The following is a 12,431-nucleotide window of genomic DNA, read 5'->3' on the forward strand; positions in this document are numbered from 1 at the left end:
TAAGCACATTCTAAAATACATGTTGCCCTTACATTTCTGTATATATTATATATATTGTACTGTATATACATATGTGTATATAGGAGGACCTGAAGCTCAACAGTTAAAAATTCTGAGCTTATCAGCCGGAAAGCTGATAGCCAGAGTTTGAGATCTGAGCACTATGTGAGGGGTGAGCTCCCGCTACTTGCTCCAGCTCCTGCCCACCTAGCAGTTTGAAAGCATGCAAATGTAAGTAGATAAATAGGTACCATTTCAGTGGGAAAGTAACAGCATGCTGGCCACATGACCGTGGAAATTGTCTTCAGATACTGCTATCTCCCTCAGCTAAGAAATGGAGATGAGCACTGCCCATAAAATTGAACATGACTGGACAGGGGAAACATTTACCTTTACCTATATGTGTATGGATGTGTCTATTACGGTATCTAAACATATACACACACATATATGAAATGTGTGTGTGTTTGAATTAACCATAAATAAGTAAAAGCAGACATTTCTATAAAATTTGTATAACCTACTGCTAGATGCCTTTACATAGGCACAAAGTGCCTGTGCTGTAAAAGTCTACAGGATCACTATAATCACTATTAGATATCTACAAAAGTATCAGAAAAATTACAGTAACTCTATGCAACTATCGAATAGTAATCTAATAATTACTACTTGCTATAGCTCAAATATACTATGCCCCTCTCAATGGGTTGTACAAATTACTTTGTGTGATTCAAAAATAAAGAATTTTTCTCTTTCTCCAAATCAAAAGAAGCAAGCTACTTCTTTTTTTAAAACAAGCAGGTGAGCAATCAAGTAGTAGATTCTTTGTTAAAATAAATCTTAATAAGAATTTCTAAGCTAGCATTTTGGCTGAGAGTTGAAGTCCATACAGCTCGAACAGTAGTGGGATTCAAAAATTTTTTACTACCAGTTCTGTGGGCGTGGCTCGGTGGGTGTGGTAGGGGAAGGATACTGTAAAATCTCCCGTCAGAGGTGGTTTTTGGCGGTTCTCCGAACTACTCAAAATTTCTGCTACCAGTTCTCCAGAACTGGTCAGAACCTGCTGAATACCACCTCTGATTTCGAAGTTGAGCCACTCTGCTTTAGATTAAATTATTGGGAAAGATAGAGAAAAATAGCTTTGGGGTGCCTATAATTTTAGTGTCAGCATTCCAAGTAAACCCACATTACAGTTCAGAACTCCAAGACAAAGTTCATCAAAGTAAGAATTTATTAGAGAAGTCATGTTGGCACATCTGGGGAAAACCCGAATCTAAAATCCTGCCTTTTCCCCCATCCACACTAAAACTCACACCCTGCCCTGCCCAGTGACATTCACATCACATGGCCTGATCAATCTCCTTTCTCAGCTGCTGCCACAGTTCGGTCATTCCCCTCCAGGTGCCAGCAGCCTGTCCTTGATTTCATGTGAAAGAATGTTGTTGTGATTATACTCCCTTCACTACTTTCCCGTTCCCACAGCTCACCCATCCCCCACTGTGGCAGCCCTGTAAAGTCTGTCCCAAGATGGATCAAGGGCTGACATGCTGCCTCCCCTCAAGCAATGACAATGTCCTGAAAGGAGACAGTTGACAGGAGGTTAGGGATCAAGGTCCAAAGCTCATTAAAAGAGGCTTTATAGGGTCAGAGGTGGTATCCAGACAGTTCTGACTAGTTCTGGAGAACCGGTAGTGGAAATTTGGAGTCCTTTGGAGAACTGGCAAATACCACCTCTGACTGGCCCTGCCCCCATCTATTCTCTGCCTCCTGAATCCCAGCTGATTGGCTGGGTCTTCTTTTGTTGCCCTGCACAGGAGAACGGAGCTGGAAAGCAAGTTAGTGGGGTGGGGTGGGGAGGGAATGGGGATTTTGCAGTAAACTTCTCCTGGAGTGGGGAGGGAATGGAGATTTTGCAGTATCCTTCCCTTGCCACACCCACCAACCCATGCCCACAGAACCAATATTAAAAAAAAAATTGAATCCCACTACTGAATAGGGTACTCAAAAATTGGTACACTAAGTTTTATTTAGGTGTTCAGAAGGTAGGATCTGATGATATTTATCAAAGTGATTTAAATGCCTATTAAAATAAAGAGAGAGGGGTATCCCCACCCCTATATGAAGTCTTCTCTCTCTCTCTCTCTTTCTCTCTCTCTCTCTCCTCTGGAGTCAGATTGCAAACCAACATACAGAACGCAGGGAAAGCAACTCCTAATGTATTACCCATAAGTAGACCAATAAATGAGGGTTTGGGTGTGTACCTATATCTGGCAATATTTCTTCTTCAAATCTTTACGGTTGTGCTGTAGCTTTGAAAGATTTAGTGACGTGAATGATGATGGGGTGGTACTTATTATTACTAAAACTACCAATATGCTTTCTATGATGACTTACCAACATCATCATGCTTCTGAAAGGAGAAAGAAACCACAGCTCAGGATGATATATTTGAGCTAAATAATGGTTCTGTGTTATTTGTAGGCAGTTTATCAATCTTTGTACCTCCCAGGAAGACAACAGTTCAGTCTGGCAGGAATATAATTGTGTGCTGAGCTCTTTCAAAGTCAGGAAGATAACTAGAAAGATCTGCCTTACAGGCAGGTCATCGAGAACAGAAGAAGTTGAAGGCCTATTTAAGTCTGAACAAAAAGTACAGTACAAACCTTCTTATTTCCCCTGTCTTATACATTTGGGTCCGGCTTTATAGCAGGTTAGCATGTCAATATGCCTAAGAAGTGGAGAACTACAATATACAAAATGATTTTCAAGCACTTCTCTGGAATTTTATTTTACTTTTTAAATATGATTTTATTAATTACAATAGTAAAATAATGCAACCTTTAAAAAGCTAAATTTAAAGAAAGAGAAGAGAATAAAAAAAATAAGTGCAAGAAAAGAGAAAAAGAAAACAGAATAAGTAAAGGGAGAATAGTCCCCTCTAGTGTCCATTTTCTTAAATCATCACTTATCTTTGTTTTGAATAAAAGCAAATTGCCAGGCAAACCCAAATAAATCTGTTTCCCATGAGGTGTTGTTTGTTTTTTATAATTAATTCCAAAATCTTATAGTAAATGTCAACATTCCAAGCTATCTGTGCCCTTAATCCATTTATAACTTTTGTAGATCAAACTCTTATTTATCTGCTTGCTGTTTATTTCAAATTCTTTTACATTCTTAAGCTTGTAATCAGTTTTCCTGTTATTCAGAGTTGAAGATAAACTTACCTGATGAAGACTTTCCAAACCTGTCATTTTAAAGCTAATAGCTCTAGAATAATTAACAGGCTATTTTGGAAAAAGACAAGAGAGTGAGGCTTGTGGACGTTGTGCCCTTTTAAAGGTCTCTGCAGTGATTGCAAGCAAGGTGGCTGATTCCATCATCCCAGTACTCCAACTCATAGAAAAATCACATCCTGAGGTCTTTTCATGAGGAATAGCCATCCAGAACACATATGGGGGATCTCCGGTCCTCACCTTATCTGGAAAGGTTCTAAAGAACAAGTTTACTCACTAATCCCTTAGTCTTTACTACTTTTGCAGAACTATTTTCAATTCACCATATCTCCCCAGGAAGTCCATCTGGAGTTTTATTTTCATAGTTACACAAGAAAGATGTTTTCAATAAAGACTCGCAATGAATCTTCCCTAGTTTCTTGGACCATAAAGGCAAGTGGGGAAGAAATGTACTGTACTTTCAGACTTGCAAGATTCTGTTACTATAACTTTACAATAAAAGTAGAGTTAGTTCGTACTCATGGTTGGTTCTTGTCAGGACTACCATTAAGGGCTGACAGTGGAGGCAAAGTGGAGGGAAGCCTTAGCCATTGACCACATACATTCTCTCCAAGATGGCTGCCTCCATATCTTGAGGGACAACAATTGTTCTATCCTTTCAGGCAAGAAGTCTTATGTTTGTTGATCAGGACAAGAACTACACAGCAGTTTAAGTGTAGAATTATACAGGAAAGCCTAGGCTGAAATCCATGTTTAGCACTTGAAGCATTCTGGATGAGCCAGGTGCTTTTCAATCCAACCTACTCTACAGGAACATTTTTCTTAAGATAGAATTCAGCATAAAAGTGCTAGATCAGAGGTGTCAAACTCAAGGCCCGCGGGTCAGATCTGGTGCTTAGATCTGGCCCTAAGGACCATCCTGGAAATAAAGAAGGACCAGCCCACAGTGCCTCTGCCAGTAAAAACAGAGCTTGTGAGGGCCATGCACAGTCCTTCTGGGTTCCATTGTTGCTGCCAGAGAGCTGTAAGAATATACCCCCAGCCCCTCCCGGGCCCCACAGTGCCCCTGACATGAATGACATTAAGCTGGACATGCCCACCCTGCCTATGCCCACCCTGGACATGTCCCCCCAACCCCTCCAAGATCAAACAAACCCTCAGTGAAATTGAGCTTGACACCCCTGTGCTAGATAGATCATCTGAAGCTCCTGGAGGAAAAATGAGATTTAAATCTAATGAATAATTGTTTTTCCCAAAGACTTATTAAGTGGACCACTTTATATATCAGAAAGGGAATGTCATTTCCCTGAACTTAGGTTCCTGCTAGATGCCCTCCAAACACCAGAAGTAAGAACAGTTCTGATAAAAAAGGCAGAGGAAGATATACATCAAACCAGAACCATTATGTGAAAGACAAAATTCCTAAATACTTTAGCTTATTTAGATTCTAAATAAAGTTAATAAAAAGGTGAATCACTGATGAGCAAGATAGGCTGGAAACATACAGGTAATTCTCAATTTACAACAGTTCATTTACTGATCATTCGAAGTTACAAGGGCACTGAAAAAATGACTTATGACCATTCTTCATACTTGCAATCGTTGCAGCTTCTCCATGTTCACACAGTCAAAATTCAGATACTCATAGTTATAACGGTTGCAATGTCCCAGGGTCGTGTGATCACATTTTGTGACCTTCTGACAAGTGGGGTAACCAGATTTACTTAACAACTGTGTTACTAAGTTAACAACTGTGATGATTCACTTAACAACTGCCGCAAGAAAGGTTCTAAAATGGGGCAAAATGCACTTAGCAAAGGTCTTGCTTAGCAGCATAAATTTTGGGGCTCAATTGTGGTCGTAAGTCAAGGACTACCTGTGCTTCAGAGTCAATCATGAAGTGATGGGAAGGCATTCTCACTCTGATCCACCAAATCCCTTCTCCTCGCTTTCTAGTTGGTGGATTGAGAGGGCCTAGTGCACCAAACTCTTTCATAATGGTGGCAGTGACAAAAAGCAGCTCATCTCCTCCTCTGAGAAGCAGGTTTAAGCATATAGAGATTATATACTTAAGTTATAAATAGAGAAAGAAAGATTTTCTTCGTCGTGATTGACACTTTTGGGTTTTTCTCACTCTTCAGGATGACTTATGGTATTTCTGCAATGAGTGACATCCAAATGCCGTTTGCTATCGCAGCCCACTGGCGCCTTTTCATTCTTACAGTTTACTGATGCGCATCGATGTATGGGTATGCATTAATGAGGTCACCGCACAAAAGGGCACGGTGAGATGATTGCATAATCGCATCAACACTTCAATCAATATGACCTCTAACCTGTCAGAGTAAAATGCCTGAAAGGTGAAGGGAAAGAGGGAAATGGAGCTGAAAACTGCACCGGGCAGTGAGCAGAGCGATCAAAATGATAATCTGAAGAATAGTTTGATGCTTGATATTTATTACGATCAAATTTTTCAGAGCTGATAAACCCAAGCAGATATTCCAAAGGAATGGGGTGGGGGATAACATTCCTAAACTCTGTAGGAACAATTACATTTCATTCTGTAAAACAGCATGGGGCCATCTTGTGGTGCCATTCTTCATGGAGCTTTTGAGGGCTGTCATGGTTGGAACTAGCTATGTGTGGAAGTGTAGGGTTGTTTTTTTTAACCTGGGATTTGGGAAGATTTTCTTGGTTTTGAAAACAATGTTGGGTCTGCGTGAGTAAATATCAGTTATTTTCATCAGTTCTGGTCAGAAGAGGGGCCACTCATGCAGTCCAGCCCTCTATAGAAGAATCCAGATAAGGCTGAATCTTAATATAGAGAAGGCAGATGTTCCAAATTCTTAACAGAGCCTTTCTGTGGAATTTAATTCTGTCATACACTTCTGTCAGGGACACAGTGAAAGACCACCCTCTGTTTTGCATAAACCTTTGCACCTGTCACATGTCAGACAGACATCTTACAAGGGAGTGGGGCTTCAATCAACCATCTTGCCCCACTGGGATTGGCCATTCTGCTCATGCTGGCAGAGAAGGCATTCTGCGGGTCCCATCAGCGCAATTATTTCAGTTGGTGGGATCCAGGAGGAGGGTCTTCTGTGCTGTTGCTCCTGCCCTCTGGAATATCTTGCCCCCCTGATGTGAGGTTGGCCCCAACTCTCCCATATTTTCTTAAGGGCCTAAAGATGTAGCTCTGCCAATGGGCTTGGGGCCCCAATGGGGGAACAGCGCCGCTGATCGAGTAATAATAGATCCTGCCTTCCTCCCATCACTCCACCCCGCCCTCCCCATGTATCCTTGGTTTTAATGTCTGATTTTATTTTTTTATTTTTTTGTATATGTAACTGTAAGCTGACCAGAGTTACCCTATGGTAAGATGGGCAGCCAATACATTTTATGAATGAATGAATGAATGAATGAATGAATGAATGAATGAATGAATGAATGAACGAAATCATGCAGTTGGGTCCAACATCTGCACCTTTTGGGTCCCCTTCCTCTGGATGTCCTTGCCTATTCTGTCTACCCTGAACCCAGCTTAATTGAAGAAAGATCCCTGCATAAGCTTCTCTGAGCTTGCAGAGAATAGGCAGGATATAAACTTAAGCAATATATGTAGGCATAGTAAAAGCAAGGCCAGTATTTATACTTGTTAAACTACAGTATATTGTTATTAGCAGATGTGTGGTGTTTTTATTCAAACCACTTATTTCCATTTTTTTTCTTACAAATTATTCTTCTGGCATTGCTCACTGTCTTTATTAGTCAGTATAATATTATCAACCTTACTAGATGCAGCAGACTAGGCAATCAACTCCAAAGAAAGATTGAAACATGAGGTGAATACGGACATTAGCAGGGCAACCAAAGTTTAGTTCACTCTGTAGTGTTCCCCGTAGCTATCTATGGTTGTGAGAACTGGAACTTTAAAAAGCCAAGACAGGAAGAAAATGGACTCATTTGAGCTGCAGTGCTGGAGAAAACTTTTGTGTATTCTTTGGACAGCAAAGGTGACCAACAAGCAAATACTGGACACATAACACCAGGCGTGTCACTGAAATTACAAAACTCTGTTTCACATATTTTGGTCATGGCATTTGGGAGAATTCACTGGAGAAAGCAATTGTGTTTGGAAGTGTTAGCAATAAAAGGAAGCCAGGCTACTAAAGAACATGGTGGGGAGGCTACCAACAAAGCTGACACCAGCCAGAGAGTAGAACAACTCAAAGAAATAGTGCAAGATCAGAAGATGTGGAAAGACCTGGGCCATAAAATCACCAAGAATCAGACATGACTGAATCAGACATCATCATCATCATCATCCTTCTTATAATTCTATGAATTGAAAAATGAATTATTATCTGTTGTGGACTTGACATGTTTCACTCCTCATCCCTTTGGTAACATTGCTTGTATATTTCCATCAGGGTCCTCTTCCTTACTCTCTACAAATATATACATTTTTTTTCCAAGCAGCAATTAATCATATGTAATAAAATGGCCCTCAAGTGTACTGGCATATTGCTTTCCAATCTGACAACTTAATGCTGGAGACAATATCTCAAATGGGTCATGTTCCACTGCAGCACAATATAACCAATTTCCTGTAGTCTAATCCATTTTTGAAACAAAACCAGACAGAGCAAAAGCTGGCAAAGGAAAAGATACACACAGAGTTATCTGAGAATGAATAATATTACAACCCCGTGTATTTTGAAGGGAGAAGAGCGCTATCACATGAAGGGATGGAAAATTGCATGCTTGTGACATTTGTCTAATTAGAGGGGGATGAAAATTCAGCTTATTTTTAAAAGGCTTCCAGGAAGTTCCCCTCCAAGCAGTTTCAATCCAACAGAACAGCTGCCTAGTTCACTGAAAAATTAAATTAAAATGATAGTTCCAGATCACAGTTCCAGTCATTTACCTGGATTAAAAACCTTTTCACCATAAAGCAAATTCAGAAAGAGGTGAAGTATCTCAAAGAGATCTGCCCTTTCCAGTATCTCCAAGGAAGCCACTCAAGAACACAGAAAGGCTGAGGAAGGGACCTATTCACACATTTATAGACTCAATTGCTGAGAAAATTAATAATTATACCTAATGGATTATGCTTCTTTCATGCTTTATTGACTCCTACCGCATTCACATCATAGGATTTAAAGAACATGAAAAGAAGGATTGAAGACGGTCTCTTAGAAAAGCTCTCCCCATTCTGCTAGTTTATGATATTAAATACTTGAAAAATGTTCCTTCCCAGTAGAGGAGAATCAAGTGCCAAAAATAGAGAAGTTGCTATTGTTATTTTTGCTTGCCCTGTGATATTATTTGAGTCTCTGTAAAATAAAAAGCCAGTGAATTCAACTTTTCTCAGTTCTAGGCTTTCTTTGGTTTTTTTTATTTCAAATGGGGGAGAGGAGCAGAACTCTCTAAGTTCCACTACCATCCCATCATCTCATTAGTCAAAAATTAAACAGTTAGAGACCTCCTTCCAAGGCATCAGGCATACTCTTGGGTCCAGCACTGGCATATGCTGGGAATAGCAGAGGTGTTAGCTTGGGGCACTATCTCAGAGGTAGAGAAACTAGAAATATCTTGTCCACACTGAAGACGACTGGGTAGCCATGAGATGGCAGCAAAGAATGAGAGTTAGTCATCTGGTGGTTCCTTCATCCGTACACAGAGAGGCCCTCTACTGTAGTGGTCCCTAATTTTCCGGCTATGAAAACTGTCTCTCGGTGGTGGGGATGGGAGACAGAGGGAATGGTTTTGCACACGCATGCACTGCTTGCACAAATGCAGCTTTGCACAGACGCACTCACCAGCTGCTTGTGCAAACTGGTTCCCAACAGATGGAGGCCCAGCATCAGGCTGTGGACTGGAGGCTGGACACCCCTGATCTACTGCACATGTCCAAAGTCTCTTCCACCAGCTGTTCCAACCTCACAGGTCATGTCACCCAAAGGTAGTCTTCTGGGGGTTTGCAGGGGTTCGGGAGAGCCCCTAGCTAAGATTCTGTGCAGTTTGGAGAACCCCCAAATCCCACTCCTGACTGACCACACCCACCCTGCCCCACCCCTCCCAAGAGTCCCCATATGGCCCGTTTTGGATGCAAGTAAGTGCAGGGCGCGTGCAGAGGCTTGGGGGAGGGCAAAAAACGGGCCTCCTAGAAGTTCGGGAAGGCTGAAAATGGGCCCGTTCCCAGCTTCCAGAGAGCCTCCAGAGCCCGGGGAGGCCTTTTTTGCCCTCACGGAGGCTCAAGGAAAGCCTCCAGAGCCCAGGGAGAGAAAAAATGACTCCCACCAGGCCATGGTGCAGGAGGCCAACTAGGCCATGCCCACCACAGCCACACCCACCTAGCAACTGGGCAGAGAACCCTTCGCTAAAATTTTTGAAACCCAACCCTGATGTCACCCTATGCAAAAGCTTAGGTTTTGTCCAAAATATATACTGCTCAGGAATAAACTACATCTCAGGTTGGGTTGGAGGTAAAAGTAGAAGGGTTTGGGGTCTTCTATGCCTGCCCTGACTATATTTACACTACTAGTTTCACCATTATTAAATGACAAGGAAGAAATTGCTTTGCTAATCTGGTCTGATCCTCTTGGGACACATTCATTTACAAGCTGTAAAAAAAGCAGTGACAGCTAAAAAGATTATAGGGATGCAGGCCAGAGGCTCCAAATTTCAGTAGAATTAAAACCATGTTGATTCTGAGTTTTTAAAAAACACAAAACAAACGGAACGAAGAGCTTGTTTCCCCCTTTGCATATATTCAAGCAATCATTTTGTTATTCTGAGAAATTATAGTGATTCTGCCATTAGCAGTACATGATGCATAAACGGATGTGAGGAAGGCGCCTTCTGTTTCTTAGCTTGGCTCGATTTGTAGTCACCGTAATCACAAAGTTTTGCAACTTGTTTAACACAAGTCTGATTTTGGCTGAAAGGAAATGGGTGATCTGCATTGTATATTAGGGCATTCTGTGGCAATTAGCACACAAGCAATCTCGCCATTTAGGGAATTAAGAGTCAATGATGAGCTTTTCAGTTAATTCAATAATCTTATTAGGCTTGTAAAACTCTTGACTGTAAATGGTGACATATATTAGTATTGGAGAGGGGGTGTGTGGTACAATGTCAATTCTAGTCCTAAACTTTCCTTAAGGAATTAATTCTATCCAGTGTTTGCCTAAATGTTATTTTAATCAATAATTAAGCAATTAACGGCAGCAATATTCTGAACATTTTACAAGCATCTTTTAAGCTGAATGGTCATTTTGCACTGAAGTTTCAAGGAATCTTAGAGCTAAAAACAAGAGCATTTAATCTTTTTTATGTGGAGATCCTTAATCACCGGATTAACTTGTCATTGTATCAGCCTCATGGCTTTACTTTTAATTTTCTTAATGCAGAGCTGTCGAATATAAAGAAATCCTAAAGATGCATGGATTGTGTCATTAAATGCATTAGGCCCATGGTGGGGCTGAATTTATTTATGCCCAGGTGGAGAAGTCTCTGTTTACTTAAAACTGTCTTTTTCTGGCTTCCTGCCTACTCTATTCCTCCAATTATGTCAAAACAAGTTGTCAGTGAAAAAGAAGAGAGGGTCTCTCTGTGAGGAATAGGTAGTTGTGCCACACTGTACATCTGAATATATTTTGATGGTTTCCTTGACAGGTTTTCTGGATGGGCAGGGAGGCTCCCTATTACTGGTGTGGGGAGCGGGGGAAATGCTTCCCAGGTGCCTGAGTAGCTATAAAATCATCTCCTAAAAACTGGAGATACCTAGAGGTCAGCTGAAATTTCTTTAAAAGAATATAAGGATTGCTGTGATAAGACGACTAGGTTACAACAAATAAAAGGAATCTGTTTGAAGAAAAGAAAGCTGGAGGAAGAATCTCACTTTTGGTCTGAGAACATTTCCAGAAATTCAGAATTCTTCCGTTTATTTTACTGCATATGCCTGAGTTTGAGTATTGGAGTAGTTTCAAATTTCACACCGCACATTCCAGATCAATGCAACATATAGGTTCTGCCACTTGCTACAGTTTCCAATTTTATTTTATTTTTCCATTTCTTAATATTCAGTTGTATTAAGAATCAAACCCCCCTTTTATGAGGCTTTTCTCTGGTAGAGAATCTTAAATAGCATCTGCTATTAGTATTCAGCTAAACGTTTCCGCCTATCTTTTTGTTGGTCCTTGAACTATTCTTAAGACTAACTCCTTACTTCTACTGTGTGAATTTGATTCATTAGGATTGATTAAAAGACCACCAGAGAAACATACAGTTGCTTTTGGTTGTTTTTCTTTTGTTCAGCACAGAACAGAATAACAGAGTTGGAGGAAACTTGGGTGTTTTTAATCCAACCCCTTCTCAAGCAGGAGACACTATACCAGGGGTGTCAAACTCGATTTTATTGGGGGCTGCATCAGGGTCGTGTTTGACTTTAGGGGGCCGGGGTGGACATGGCCAGAGTGGGTGTGGCCAGCTCCATGTCATTCATGTCAGAGGTGCTTGTGGCAGCCTGAGCACTCTGCCAGTGGAAACAGGCTCTTGAGCTCTATTTTCGGCTGCGATGGCTTCCTGCAACACTCTGCCAGCAAAAACGGAGCTCAGGAGGTCTGCCCATGGCCCTTGTTTTCATGGGCAGAGGCACCGTAGGCCGGTCCTTTGCTTTTCCTAGGGTGGCACCCATGGGCCAGATCTAAGCACCCTGCGGGCCAGATCCAGCTCCTGGGCCTGAGTGTAACACCCTTGCCCTATACCATTTCAGACAAATGGTTGCCCAGTCTCTTCTTAAAAGTCTCCAATGCTGGAACATCCACAACTTCTGAAGCCAAGCTATTCTACTGATCAATTGTTCTCACTGTCTGAAAATTTCTCCTTGGTTTTCTCCTTGATTAGTTTCCATCCAGCTTTTTGTTCTGACTTCTGCTGCTTTGGTTAAGGTTCAGCCCATTAATTCTGTTTGTTCTTCAAATCTTTATATGGGTGCGATGTCTTTGGGTGTTTTGGAACTGGGTGCTGACGCCAGAAGAGTATTCAAGGCAAAGCAAATCATACTTCCGTTCCATATGAAAATACTGTGATAGCCATGATACTATTGCTTAGGTGTATTTATTCAGAGAACTACTCATGTTGCAATACTGCTTTCAGTGTTTCAGTGCAGAACACACAGACACACGTACATAA

Source organism: Notechis scutatus, chromosome 1 (assembly GCF_049901735.1).
Source record: "Notechis scutatus isolate UNSWTSFEM ecotype Mainland chromosome 1, rNotScu1.2, whole genome shotgun sequence".
Lineage (NCBI taxonomy): Eukaryota > Metazoa > Chordata > Lepidosauria > Squamata > Elapidae > Notechis > Notechis scutatus.